The sequence below is a fragment of the Balearica regulorum genome, chromosome 3, assembly GCF_011004875.1.
Source record: "Balearica regulorum gibbericeps isolate bBalReg1 chromosome 3, bBalReg1.pri, whole genome shotgun sequence".
Lineage (NCBI taxonomy): Eukaryota > Metazoa > Chordata > Aves > Gruiformes > Gruidae > Balearica > Balearica regulorum.
In genome coordinates this window covers 23385988-23401049 of record NC_046186.1, presented here as the reverse complement: position 1 = coordinate 23401049, position 15062 = coordinate 23385988, and positions in this window count along the sequence as shown.

Here is a 15062-nt window from a genome sequence, read left to right as displayed (position 1 = left end):
ACAAACAGTTAAGCTAAGCACAATAGTTTGCAAATACAGAGGTTATTCTAGTTAAGGTCTGAGGATATTTTATACGTATTTAGGAAGAAAAATAATGCATGTGTACAGTGCTATACAATACCCTCTAAACATTGTTAAAGCTATTCAAATGCAGGAAAAAAAATAACAATATGTGACACAGAATAATAATGACTTTGATGAATTGGTTATGGCTTTAAAGAGTCAGTGTATTTTATGTAAGCTGCAGTGACCCCTTTGAACGGCAGAGGACATTTAGTTACCCCAATTTGTCACTTGAATGGTATCCAGAGGGAAGAACAGTGGGAACAGTGAGGAAACTCAGCCCAGGGACGGGCAGAGAGAAAGGCCCTTTTGTGCGGCGGCAGAGGCAGAATCCCACACGCTCACTTTCACACATGCACAAAGGGGGAAGGGGAACACTTATCTCTTCTGTTTTTTTCTATTTTTTAATTTTTTTTTACAAGGTCTGCAGAACAAAATCCCTCCCAGGCAAGTTGTCAGCAAGGAGGAAGCATCCTGCGCGCAAAGGACCAGCCGGGGAGATTAGCAATACAGTTTACCGCAAACTCGACACGGCAAGAGAAACGGCTGTGAAAGGATGCGGCAGAGGAGAGGTCTGACAACTGTGTAAGAAAATAATAAATACAGCTGCTGCTTTAATCATTGCACCGAGTTTCCAATGATGAGCTCGATTTGCCACGCTGCTAACCAATATGGGATGCCAGAGGAATTTGCGGGAGTCAGTGGAGAAGCTGGGATGCATTAAAGCTGAAGTAAAACTAGCGTGGCAAGGTTAAATATAAGCCTAATCCTGCACACCACACTGTGTTGCTGCTTCATTTTGACTTCACTCGTTAAGCAAGACAGACACACAGCGGCAGCTGGGCTTCTCTGCTGAGAGGAATGAAAACTAGAATATCGGAGAGATGGCCAGAGACATCACTGCCCGCAGTGATGGTGGCCCACAGCTGAGCAAGAACAAACCACGTTGGGTTTTATCCCCGATCCTGGGGCCCTCGGGCCTTTTGCATTAAAACTCTGCTGCATAAAAACCTGAACAACACTGAGAGAGGGGACCAGAGCTTGAACCTCTCTGCAGCAAACTGCAGGGTCTTGTCTCCTGTCTCTTGTGCCCTACCTCGCCCAGCATCATCACGCTGTCGTGACAAGGGACGATGAGACTGCCTTCAGCCTGGAGGGTCTAGGACAATGTGGTTTTAAACTTCTTCAGGTATGAAAGGCACTAGGAGAGGTCTTAGCAACAACACTATTAAGGAAGAGTATGGCAGCACAACAGCCACAGATTGTAAAGGGACAGAGGCAGTCTCACATTGAAAATAGTCATTTTAGGCAGCTAATACGAGGTATGAATGTGCACTGTCAATCCCAGTGAGCTGGAGCACTCCTGCTCCAGAGAGAGACAGGATTTGGGACAAACCCCAGTTCTGTGCTCACTGCCACCCCTGTGAGCGTACCAATCACTGTGATGATCTTAAGGGTCTTTTCCAACCTAAATGATTCTATGATTCTGTGAAACTAATTCATCAGCATCAGCCTTTTTTCCAGGTACACTCAAACTACTTATCTCCACCGCATTGCAGACTGAGTCTGAGTGCCCTGAGAACTTAAATGTCCCCTTGGGCACAACTGAAAAGGTAAAACGCTATTGCACAGCCCCACATTTACATTATCTCTATGTGACATCCAAGCCCACCAACTAGGCCTATCACACTTAGAAGCTCTCATTCAGCCCGACCTCTCAGAACCTCCTTTTTGGGTCAGGATCTGCACAAAATGCAAGGAGAGAGATTAGTCCTGCCTATCAGAGGCAACTTGTCAGAGCTTTAACGTAAATGAGGGAAAAACAGTTTCATCCTTTTTCTCTGCCCAGGGAAATGTGAAGTCTTATCACCATGTCCCCTTGATACGACCATCAGTTTAGAAGGTTTTCTAAATGCCTTTCTCAGTCTTTTCTCTGCAAACTGCTACATGTGGCATCAAATAATGAAACATCTGATGAACCATAACAGGGAAATAACTCTATAGCCTAGTTTGGAGAGGAGTCATTGCAAGAGAAGGGACATGCATTCCTGTCAGCTGTTAGTGACTCCTTCAAGATCTTTTAAAAATAATTTGGAGTATTGGCATGTCCAAAGGTTTTGCTGACTTAAGCCATAAGGTTTTGCTCATACCAGCTTTCCTAGTTAGCTCTACACTGCCTCCCTAAGTGAAATGTAGTTTAACCTGGCCGAAAACGTTGTCGTCTTAATGACAGCATTGCACCCTGACCAGAATTGATCATGCAAGCAGAACAACCTTCTGCCAGTTTAACTCTCTCCATCTACACCAGGCCATTCCCACATCAGCTGTCTCACGTATGAAGACCACAGTGCTTCAGAGACCACCACACCACGTCCATGTTGTCTCTGTATAAAGCATGAGTCCAGCCAAGTTAAAACCAAACCATATGGATAGGAAGCATCAGAGTTCTAGGAAGGACACCACCACCTAGTATGTGCTTAATAATGGTCATGACTTTGCTATGAAGAAAGGTGGGAGGTGGTTGGGAAGGGTTCAGGATGCCAGGAGTTTCCTGTGCAGCAGGGAACCACAGCCTTCTGCAGACCCGGGTGCTCTTGGCATGACTGTAAAAGCTGATCTGCTTCAGCTACAGCCCAGAGAGTGGAATCAGTGTGGAGAGCCAGTAGACTTGGCATCAGAGGTTTCCTCCATCCTGTACACAGGATCTAGAACTGTAACAAGGGCCGTGAGTCCCTCTTTTACCATGCAGCTGAACAAGTCCCACAGCCAATGTCTCTGCTACTACAACCTAGTCCTTCTCCAGGCAGTTAAATGAAGCCATGAGGAACAAGAGGGGGGAAGAGCAGACTGCAGCTCCCAGCCTCTCCCTGCTCAATCCAGGCTGCTGGAGAGATGGTCCTGGTGGCAGCAGGGCTATCTGGTAACTCACTTCAGCTCTGGATTTAAGCACTTTGGATAGACTGGAGGTAGAGACAGGACAGGTTTGACACTCTTCTCCCACATAACTTCTAACTGACTACATGTTATGCCATCAGTGTTCTTAAATTTGGATTAAACCTGCAATGGATAACGCTCAATGCTGTTCTGCCTGGACAGCCAAAATGATGAACACATTCAAATCTTCAAAATGGTGAAAACCAAACCATTTAAATTTTTCTAAGCATTTCAGTCCTCCCTCCATATCCCAATCTGAAACAACAAAATACAAACAGTGTGTCTTCTTCTGATGCAACAACTGATTTCAAGGAAGCACAACAGAGAAGAACAACAAACCAAATACATGACCCAGGGGAGGGAGCTGAGCACAGCTCTCAGACACTCAGACTGTAAACCTTTCATCCGTCACTCTCAAGCCTCTGCTTTGTTTATGCTAGGAATTAGTAAAGTAGCAGTCAGCAACGCTGGTGAGGAAACCGAAGGCTGGGTGTGGGAACAGACCTTCTGTCTGAGCATAGTTCTGATCTTCCCTCGATGCTTTTGCTCCAGTCACGTCTCATCTACCGCGAGAGATCGTTATGCCCCTGCCCGTCCCAGCACTTCTGCACTGGCCGTATCACTTCGTTACTGTCAGCCAACCCACGAGTTCACATGTTTATGCATATCTCGGCTGTCCTTTGCTTTACTATTGCTCGCTTCATTTAGATTTATATGCCACCGACTAGCAGTAAGGCAATAGTTTTGTTTCCTTCCATAATAAGTAATTTACTTCTGGAAGAACTTGGTTTTTTAACAGTTGGAGGAATATTCTTCAGAAGACTCAAAATACTGTTTCTTTATCCTGGGATATCTTGGATGATTTTTTTCCCCTCTTTTCTTATCTCAAATCCAGTTCCCCTGATGCTTGTAATGGTCAGGTAGATTACCTAACTTAAAATACTGTCACCAGCGCTTTAAATTCTGTCTCACATGCATCTCTTTGAGCTGCGTTAGCAAGCACAGTATGTACAACCCCAGCAGTCTCTCTCTGGGCTAGATACCAAACCCCGCTATTGTCATCATCATAATTCAATCAGTGATTGTAACCATGGGATATTTTATTTTAACATATCTTGGAGTATGTGCAGTCACTGTCACCTAGGAGATGCTGAATGAGTAGGAGTTTATCCACAGATAATTTTGAAAAGTCATATTTTGCAGGGTGAATCAACCGATCCTTTCTTTAGCTGGGAAGCTGTCCATGTGACTACTGTAAAATAAAACATTAGCATTAATTTCTCCTCAAAATGTAGCTGCTTACAGCTGTGCTCACATCTGGCACTTTAAAAAGAGTAGTAAAAGGAGTTGGGTAGAAGCAGAAAAGAGATGAACAGTATAAGATGGAGAAATAGCACAGAGGCTAAGGAAATTACTGAAATCCCAGTTACTTAACAACAGACACAGAAGTGAAATTTATGGTTCTTATACATAATTATGTAAGCTATTACCATTGGTGCTGTGCCCATAAAAACACCAGTGAATTCAACAGAAAGTGTCTTGTGTGTGCAGTCTGTTTAGATACAAACTCTTGGATGGGGAGGGAAGGTATCCTTTAAAACAAGGGATATTATAACCTTAAAAAAAGTCATATGAAAAGTGTCTTGCTTTTCCAAATAGAATAAAAAGGTGGAGAAAACCAGAGCCTGCAGGCCTAGCTTTGTGTGTCAACACTAACATTGCCCTGCAGACAAATCTTTGTCTACTGCCCCTTAATTAAAGGAGCTGTCCTGGAATTTTCTTAGATCAAAGAGAGAAACAAAGGAAAAGAAAACTATACGGGGAGAGAGAAAACAATAAGGCCTCTGTTTCCTTCATGAAATTTACTGGGGGAACTGCCGTTTTACTGCAGAGCCACAGGCCTTTTCTATTTACAAAGTCAAAGCCCAGCGCTAAACTTTCAAAGATGCTTGTGCCAGGTTCTGTTTCCAATTACCTGCACGCTGTGTGGTTTCCTAAGAGGGGTTTCTGCTGAAGCTGTAATCAGTCTGAAGTGAGTAATATCCACAAACGCAGGCTTGGATCAACAGGCTACGGTCCACATCTCTGGCAGCCCCCTCCTGCCTGCAGGAAAATGCCTTCTGTACTATCAAAAGGACCCAGCTAAGCTTAGATATATTTGGCTTTAATTTAGATGTAGGCCAGCTGCCCAGGAGAAAACTAGCAAGTGGACCTAAGGGGAAACTGATAGTATTCTGCAACACCTCTTCGTGGGTTTTCCCTCCTCCCAAACAGCTTGCAATGGTGAATGCAAGAGGCTACGCAGGATGCTTGAGCACCCAGAAGTAACAGTTGGCCCTGTTTGCTAAAAACCAGTATCTGTAGAGGATTTCCAGCTTGGAGACCTCCAAGTTTCCAGTTTTGCAAGGAAGGGGAAGCTATATGCAGAAGGACTGCAGGAAGCAGCTCTTTTGGTAAGCAGGCTGTGCCCTTGCAACAGAGCAAAGCACCCTTGCTAGCTAGTTCGGACGAAGACGGAGTTGCTGCGTTGCTGAGGGGAACTGGCGAGGGTTGCCCCATACTTTGTTCTGAAATTTTAAACCAGAGATGCTGTGGCAATCACCAGCTGGCTGGCAGGCACAAGAACTGATGGTTCAGTGAACTACGCCACCGAAAACATTTAAAAGGTCTTGATGCAGGGGTGGCTAGGGCATTTTAGATATCCTTAACACCTCAGGTCCTTACATCTGCACGTGGAAAGACACTGGCAAAAGTAACCCAGCAAGCAGATTTTCAGGAAGCAGAAATCAGCGTTGTTCTGTTGACTTCATGCATCCAGGTTTGCAGCCTTTGACAAAACCTATGAAATCTAATAAAAATGCAACCCTTTCCAGGGAACACGTTTGGTTGTTTCTTTCCCCCAAATATTAGAGGATTTAACTTTATTACACCTATTTATTTATTTTTTTAAATGTCAGAATTTTAAATTCTCTGAAGTCTACAAAAAAGGAACACTTCAAAGCTGTAACAAGATTTTACCCCTTATAGGACTTCATCTGAAAGAAAAATATTGAGGTCTCACCTGTTTGACTTCACAAAAAGTATTCTAATGGCCCGTTCAGTGCTTTTGACCGCTAGAGTTAAGACAAAGACATAATCAGCCCCAAAATCTTAAGTTAAAGTTAAAGAAAGTTAAAATTTGAAAATTTGTAGCCTTAATTATATGGAGATTGTGAAGTACTTAACTTCATTTCAGATAAAGGGAGCAGAGAAGAGACAGAGAGGAAGATCTCCACTTTTTCATTGCACTTCTGTATCTTTCTGTGAGTATGAAATATGTGGGCAAGAGGTGAGGGTAGAGGAATAGCCATAGCAGTGGTATTACCATTCCCGAAGTGTGTACATCTGTGTATTAACTCACCTGGTTCCTCCGCCGCAGCCGTCTGTGCATCAGCAGAAAGGCAGGCGTCCCGCTGCCCTCAGGGGCAAAGGGTGCTGCAAAGGCCACAGGCAGGGACCAAAGTAGGAACAGTTTCACTCCACCTTTTTTTATTCAGTTCAGCTCCACAGGAAGAAAATATTCTGTTCACATGGAGCAAACGCAGTAAAAAGTGCAACAGTAACGTAATGGACTCCGCAGTATGAGCCAATATTCCCATAGTGCTTTACTGATGCAAAAAATGAATTTATTTCCAATACCCAATGGGATGAATCATCTTTCTCTCCCTCTCCACCCCCATTTTTCTCTTCAGAGAAAACTGACACTCAAACAGCTTTTTCCCCAGTAATAAGTGGAAGTTTATGGCAGAACCAGAAATAAAACTAGGTCTTCCTTAAGCCTGTATTTCCTATTGCGAGAGCAGCAGAAACTAACCATAATTCCATAGTTCAGTCATTGCTCATACAATTATCTGTCTTTTTCTGTTTTACAGTGAGCTTGTGCTAGCATATGTAGGAGTCAGGTAATCTGAACCTATGATTTCTTGCTGAGACTGCTTCGCCCAAGCCTCCTTTCGCTCCCCGCACTCTCTTCCCCCTCCACTGCCGTCAGCCACGGCATCTTCTCTGTGGAAGATGAACTGCTGCAGTCACTCAACTGCCTGGGTACATTTGCCTTTTTATGTGCCCTCAGAGAGCAGGGTCAAATGTGAACCTATCGCCTGGATCCCATCACATTTAAACTCCACATGACGAAGCCCTGGGACTGATGAGGAAACCTACAGTACATTTCAGCTGCTTCAAACACAGTAGCAACATCAAGAGTAGCCAGTGGAAATACTGATTTCTTTCACTGCCCCATCCAAAATAACTTCTTTTACAAGTTCTCTTTTACCACATGTAAGCTGAGCTATTTTCTTGTCTCTCGGGAATGAAGGGCAACCTTGTAATTTGAGTAAGAGGAAGCCTGGAACTGCGCTCTCCCCGGAGACCTACAAAGGAGTAACAACAAAGCCGCTGCTCCTCTCTTGTTCTTGGGAGAGGGAACATACAGCTCCGCTCCTTTCTGCGGGCACTGAGCCAGGCAGTCTGGCCAGGAAAGCAGCAGGAGCCAGAAGGACTTCTGTTCCCCGTGCCCCTCCAGTCGTCGCTTACAACAGTGAGTACCAGGTGAGCAGCCTCTGCTCCTTCCTCTCCTTGGCTGGAGGCATGATGCCCCTTTCTAGACAGGGATAAAAAGCATGTTATAAGCATATACAGTGATACATATACTCATATACGCCTAAACACCGACAACCTGCCCAAAAAAGTCTAACGCAGCAATGACAGCAAGTATGTTGAGTTAAAGGGCAGGCTGTGCTCCTTGCCGTTAGCGCATCAGCCAGCTGAGTAAGAGACAGCATATGCTTGTGTGGACTAGGCTTTTCAAACAAACATTGCGTATACCAACACGCACTATCATCATCATACCTTTACACTCCAACTCTGTCAAAGGCAAACTAGAGTTGGACAGAGCCAGAATCTACATTTAAGTATCACTTGATTAATTGCAGTAGTGCTTAACAAGGAGATATGAAGGAAGTTGCTGACAAATTAAGGGGTATTTTGACATTTGATTTTGGTTTAGGATAGGGTGATAGAGTACCCCACCTCCAAGGTATGTTACCAAATCACACAGTCAGAATCAGTATTGCTTTCAAGAGATGTTTAGGAGCACAGAACTGGAGTAAGAACTCAGAGGAAAGAGGTTCAACTTCTGTTAATTAGCCCACGGGAGCTTCCCACACAGCACTGCTCCCCATCCAGGAGATCTCTCATTGATCTACGTGATTTTGATTTTTCCTGATGGTTTAAATTATATTTTTAAGAAGACTCTCTGCCTGCCTAGAACTTCATTATGATCTAAAAAGAGGCCAGCAACGATAGCAAAAGTGGATTGTCTTATTTGCATTCCCTAAAGTTAAGATATTATTAATATCAACTTTTATTTCTCCAATTCTAATCAAGGTTCAGCATCTTCTGTAACTAGAAAAATATGGGAGAGACATATAATCCATCACTGCAGATGACAGATTCACTTACTCATGCAGAATGGGTAAAAATTTGCTGCAAACTTTCTACTTGCAAACTCTGCAATGTTTTTTCACATGTGCAAGGAACTGCAAAGCAACAGAGAGAGAAGGGGAAAAAAAAAAAAAAAGGAACAACCCCTTCATCTGTAATGCACTAACAAGCTGTCAATAAGTGAGGCCCTGACCACTGAGATAATGGTTTATAAATGGTGTAGGAATTAACTTAATTCTGCAGCAGTTTGTGCTCTTGCTTCCTTCCTCAGAGACCTCCTACCTGCTCAGGACTTTAATCCTGCAGGTACTTTTTCTTGTAGCCACAGTCTGGAGTGACTAAAAGCACAGGTAAGCTCAACAAAAGGTGCAGAGCTCTTGGCTTAGGTCTGCATTACAGCTAATTTAATTGCTCACATCTTTATTTCCTTAGGAAGCAAACAGCTTGTGGTTTATTGTACCATTCTGCCAAGAAGCAGATGGATTAAGTCTTCCCCGCTTCATCTAGAAACTTAGGGATTTATTAAGGGAAAAAAATAGCAGGCTAGGGAAGTAAAGTCTGCCTGCTGACAAAAGGAAAAGGAGAGGAGTTTCATTGGTTTCCAATACGTCACTTACCCAAATTAACAGACCCCCTGTATGACCTACTGGAATGTTCAAGCAGAGAAAGAAATACACACAACCTGCAAAGAACAAAACAAACAAAAAAAAAAAAAAAAGGAGAGAAAGAGAAGGAAAATAGAGGGGGGAAAAAAGAGAGGATGATATGAGAAAAAAGTAGAAAAATAGAAAGGAAAAAAGAAAAATAAAAAAAGGAAAAAATGAAAAGCGGGGGAGAAAAAGACATTACCTTCAAAACTCCCCACAGGTAAGCTGCTCACTGGGGAATCGATGGAGAACTGGCACTGCCAGCACCCTGAGAGCACACAGCAATGAAGGCATGGCGTCAGACCGCCAGGCACGTACTGTTTCTTCTCTCCTTCCCAGGGATGTCACATCAGGACAGCTGTCACTCAGAGGATTCCTTCAGCTCCTTTCTGTCATTGCTCACTGCCAGAGTGACCTGCTAAGCAGGTGTCACTGCTGTGTCAGACCACCCAAGCTTACTCACTAAGAGTTGCTCCTGGTGGTATTTATGAGATGCAGATGCTCTTCACACTCATTTCAAGAAGCAGCCCGCAGGTGCTGCCACGTCTGAGTAATAAATGCCTATTGCTCCCCTGACCTACTTTTAGCCACATAGGTGTTTTTACTCTATGGATGTTTTCTCTTCGGTTTACAGGTGCCTAGAGAACACAATCCTGAAACAGGAATGGGGTTTGCTTCTAGGCATGGTCCCAGTATTAGCAGTTACTAATTTGAGTTGCCTTTGTCCCCGCCCACAATGGGTACATCTGTCCACAGGCTGTGAACTTGTGTTTGACAACACTGTTGTTTTGTACACTTGATAATTACTTGGTATGACACGGGAGTTCCCGGGTATACGTGACTTCCCTGCTTGCGCAGTTGAGGAACCGAAGCAGATTTGTCTTCCCAGCAAGACTTCTCTGCCTTCAGGGAAATACAAGTCAACACCATCTGCCTCTGGATGTTTTCATAAGAAATCTTCTGTGATTTTTGAAATCCAATACATGGACACACGTGATGCTAAAAACATGCATTGTACCTGGGAACAGATGATAACAGGGGATCCTCTGTACCCAAATCAAGAGGACCTTGAGACCCAAATCTTTTGTGCTACAACTGGTGGTCTCAGTGTTTCAGAACTGGAAAATTAATCCTGTGACATGAGACAAGTTATTGGACCCAGCCACATCACTTACCAGACTGTGGATACACCTGAAGCTTGAGCCTGGGGCATAAGCATCCTGAGAGATGCAGGTGCAAAACGTTCAATGAACCAAGTAGGACTATATACCCGAGATAAAATTTCCTTGGCACTAAGCTTCCCGATGTCTAGTTCACAGCACAGAGAAAAATGACAGTTAAGGGATTTGTGTTCTAGTGAAGTTAAAAAAAAATACACATTCAAGCTAGTGATTGCCTGAGTCTTACTCTATCAGAGCTTTTCTCTTTTCCAATGAAGGTCTCCAGCAAATTACAACAGACTGAAAATTCTGGGGCTGAATGGAACAAGTTTTCTGGCAATCCAAGAGGTTTGGTTGAGTTATTCCGGACTTACCCCGGTTTAACCAGTAGCAGAATTTGGCCATTCTGAAGAAAATGTAAGAAAGCTGAAATAGGTAAAGCTTGCATGTTGGGGCAGCTAAGGAAATAATGTCAATGACACCATGTCTGACCCCCCCAGTGTCTCTACAAATCTTGGAGTTTTCAAACAGGGTTATATGACTTAATTTCAAGCAAACTATTTGATAAGAAAAAAAGTAGGAGACAAAGTACAAAATTCAAGTTGCGTTTGATTCTGCTTTTACTTCCACTGCTGTAAATCTACTCCAGCCAAAAATCTGACATGTGTGACTTAAGACAGAAGAGTATCCTGGGAAAACCTGCATGTAACTTTTATAAATAAATAATGTACTTTAACTTACTGGCAAGAAAAAAAAAAAAGGAAATACAAATTAACTGAACTGGAGCTTATGGTAATCTGCACTCAGGCAAGTGCTTTCATTGCAGAACATTTCATGTTCCCAATACCCAGGGCACTGTGAAGTGAAACTATTCCCTCTTGTTTAGCCTTAGAAACATTTCCTAAACATTTTACCTTTGTGATAATCCATATAATTTTGTCTTTGCTTTATAAGAACAAATATGATACTGTTTACTGATTGAATGGATGACAAAATAAAAACACCAATTACCCAGAAATCCCTAAGGGGGAGCATAAGCTTTTTGTAAGTATTTATTTCATTACAGCATAAGTTGGAGTACATAAAAAGCTTTACCTATATATACTTCAAAAATGAAACTGTTAATACATCAGTTACACATAGAATTCACCTGAATTGTGAACAGTGTCTAAAGCATTTGCATTAATCTGTTGTAAGTGGCAGCATCGACATTGTTATGTCATGACTTCACAAATTTGTCCAAGGTTTATCCACTAAGACTTAAAAGCAAAGCACAAGACTCCTGCAAAAAATAGCTTATTAAACACTGTGGTTGGTTGAGCTGTATTGCAGGGGCGAAATGATAGGACTAACAACATAATTGGTAAAAACTTGGGCTGTTTAAGAAATATTTGAAAAAAATTGGTCCTGTAGTTATCTCTGGTTTCCCCTCCCCGCTACTTGTTTGTTTCAACTGGATATATAGCAGGTATTTTGACTCCTAATTCGTCTCCTCCCTCCTAGCCCTCTGCCCCATACTCCCATTTCTTCCTATTGCGTAATTAACGCAGGTTAGAGAGCCTCTGAAATAGCCTGCTGATTCCTAATACTGATGGGTTCATTCCAGCAGCTCAGCATTCAGGAGGCCAAAACAAATGAAAAGTGTGTGATAATATATTCTGAGTGCACAATTTTACTGAGCTTGTGTGTCAATCTCTGCTTTTAGTAGCAGTAATGTAAAGTCAGAATAGTTCCAGTAATCTACTAAATGTGTGTAACTATTAAAAACTTGCATTAAATTATCTGAGAGTAAGAGTTGAGGCAGTAAATATATTTAAATAAAAACATACTTTGCTACAATAGTACTCAGGCTCATACTGGTAATAGCTACACAGAGATGTCTGTTAAATCCAATGTGAGTCTGGTATGCAGAATAATGGCAGACAAAAAAAGAAATTCATTAAATGCTTGTTACTACAACTGCTCAACGGTACCACCATTTCCCCATCTTAAGTTTCCCAGGAGCAGTTCCACTCAAAAATAAGCCCAACGATACAATTCTGTGTAAATCTTCTGGGTTCATTCAAGTAGAAAGCACTACACGTCAGTCCGGACACAAAGCAAATCACCCCCCTGGCACTGTTCAGCTCTGTGACAACCAAGGGTAACACGTCTATGGAGCAGTCAATGGAGCGGATGCCGTAAAGCAGGAAAAGCAACAGGCCACTCATGAATAGCGATAAGCAGGATACAACACTCCGAGAGCCAATCAAACAGCACAGGAGAGTTACAGCTTTCATGTGAATAATTTATTCTTTTATCACTTTAAATTTTACCAGGTACTTATTTACAAAGAAAATTTTTTGTGGACAGAATTTACATCAGCTACTGCACAATTTTATTCATTAATAGGGTATGATTAGCATCCTTCCCATGTTGCTTAACAGTGCCTGTTTTGATCAAATAGGGTTATTCTTTTGCCAATTATTCTTTTGACTTAGTTTCCAAGCGTAAACAGACTTTCTACAAATGCCTTTGCTGCAATGAAGATTTCTTTTTACGGAACCAGTTAATAGATGGAAATAGCAAAGTTCCATCTGTTATTAGCATTTGCTAAGAAGGCTCGTTTCTTTATTGAAGCGGGGATTCTGTTTGAGATGCAATGAAGGCTTTCAGCATTTCCATGTCAGGCACTGCAAGGCCTCTTTACCAAGGCATCGCCCCTGAGAAGAATCCAAATTACCTGCTGGGCCTCCCAGTGCATGGAGTCCCTCACCTCAGACTGGCAACCCAAAATACAGAGCCTGTCTGGAAAAGCTTTCCACAGGAGAAAAAAAATCTTTCCACAGGAGAAAACTTGCCCAATTGCACCAACATGTACTAAATGTGTCCTGAATTACCCAGCCAGGGGCTGGAGCCTGGAAGCTACCCAGAACTCAAGGTGCAGGAGCCTGTGTGCTCTTGGAGATTTGCATGAGGTTCATCCCTGAAAAAGAGCCGCAGGAGGTTGTCACGGTAGTCTTCTAAATACTCATCTAAATTTGAGAACACACACACATGAAGTGGGAGGCGCGAGTTCAGTCCTTGCTCAGCTTAAGGGGATTCAAGCCTACGTCCTCTAGCAGATGACCTTGAAAACAGGAGTAGTCTAGGGAGGAGGAAACAAAAAAAAGTATCTCCTGCACATCCTTTTAAAAGTGGGAGAAGGGGACTGTGAGATTCATGAAGACAGACAGCAGAGAGGACTCTCCAGCTAGTCTCAGATTACTCGGTGAGGCTGACGGTTTGAATTTACCTACCTGGATCATTTCTGAGATTTTTAGCCAATTACTGTATAATACAAAATGCACAAATATTTAGAAATCAGGGATTAGCTCCAAGAGGTCCTTCAATCCATTGCCAATCAGGCTGTGGGAGATGTGGATTGAATCCTTGCAGGCTAAGAAAATGAACACATATCTCCATGTTCCCATGCAAATACAGTAGCCTTCAGGCTAATAGATAAATAGCTTTGTTTTAAAAGCAAAACATAGGCAAACACAATTTAAGGGTGGCCTGGCCTTTAGTTTGTACCATAAAACCATATTACACCAGTGACTTCTGGGTATCGCATCATCTAGTTTCAAAGGAGTTTAGGCAGCAGGTAGGTGTGTAACTGCGCAGAGGCGGAGGGGAACTGCTCAGCACCTCCGCACATTAAAGGGACAGCGGTTGTTCAGTTTAAGTTAAACGGGAGAGTTCTGGGATGACAATTTTGGTCTTCAGTGCCTTAAGTCTACATAAATTCTGGTTTTAGTACCCAAGTTTGGTGGGGTTTTTTTGGATACGCTGAAGATATAACTGGGGGGGGGAAAAACCAACTCTCAGCAAACCTGCCTCAGGCTCACCAGGGAGGAAACAGAGGCCACAGAGTAGGAAATCTGGCTAGAAACATGCCTCTGTTGTCAATCATCAGGCTGTGATTATGCAAAGAGTGTACAAAGGAAACAGGTTTGACAGACAGCTACTAATGAAGACCAGACGCTGCCCTCACTTACACTGTGTAAATAGTGAAAGCAGGTAAGTACTTGATTCAACCCTTTCTAACAATAGGAAGCTAGCAAAAATACAAACCACTGCAGGTTTGTACAATGATTATGTCCAAATATACTTTCTTCATGGTATACAGCAACAAATACCGGAAGAAAGGATCTGTTTCATTCTTTCCCGAAAGTCTGCGGCATATTTTCGCAGCTTAAATAATGGAGAATTCCCCAAACTCATTTAGAAGCATTTTTATGCATTAGCAGGAATGAAAATGCTTAATTAATGTTTAATTAATAGGAATGCAAAAGCTGGCTTGATTCCTCACTATGCTGTAGTACAAGAGCTATACTACGTAATATTTTGACCTATGAAATCGTATTGTATTGTAAGATAAAACAGACATATCCTTGTGTGTTCCTGGTGACTCTAATTCAAAATCTGGCCTAGCACTTATGTCTTTAGTTTAAGTACACACGTTAGTATTTCACTACACAGCTTGATATACTTCCTACAGTTAACATAAAAATGATACTGAAGGCAAACACATCATTTCTCTTTCCTGCTCAAGCTACAATGCTGTAATTTAATTTAGAGTCAACATGTCCAAGGATTCTTGTCTGAGAATTAAGTCCACCATTCAGTGCAAAAAAAAAGAAATCAATTTCTTGTGAATCACTAACAAATATGCCAACTGTGGTATTTAATTCCACTGCACCAACCCATACTGAGGCCACAATAAGTATGGGTGGACTCTGCAGGCACTCTGCAGGCC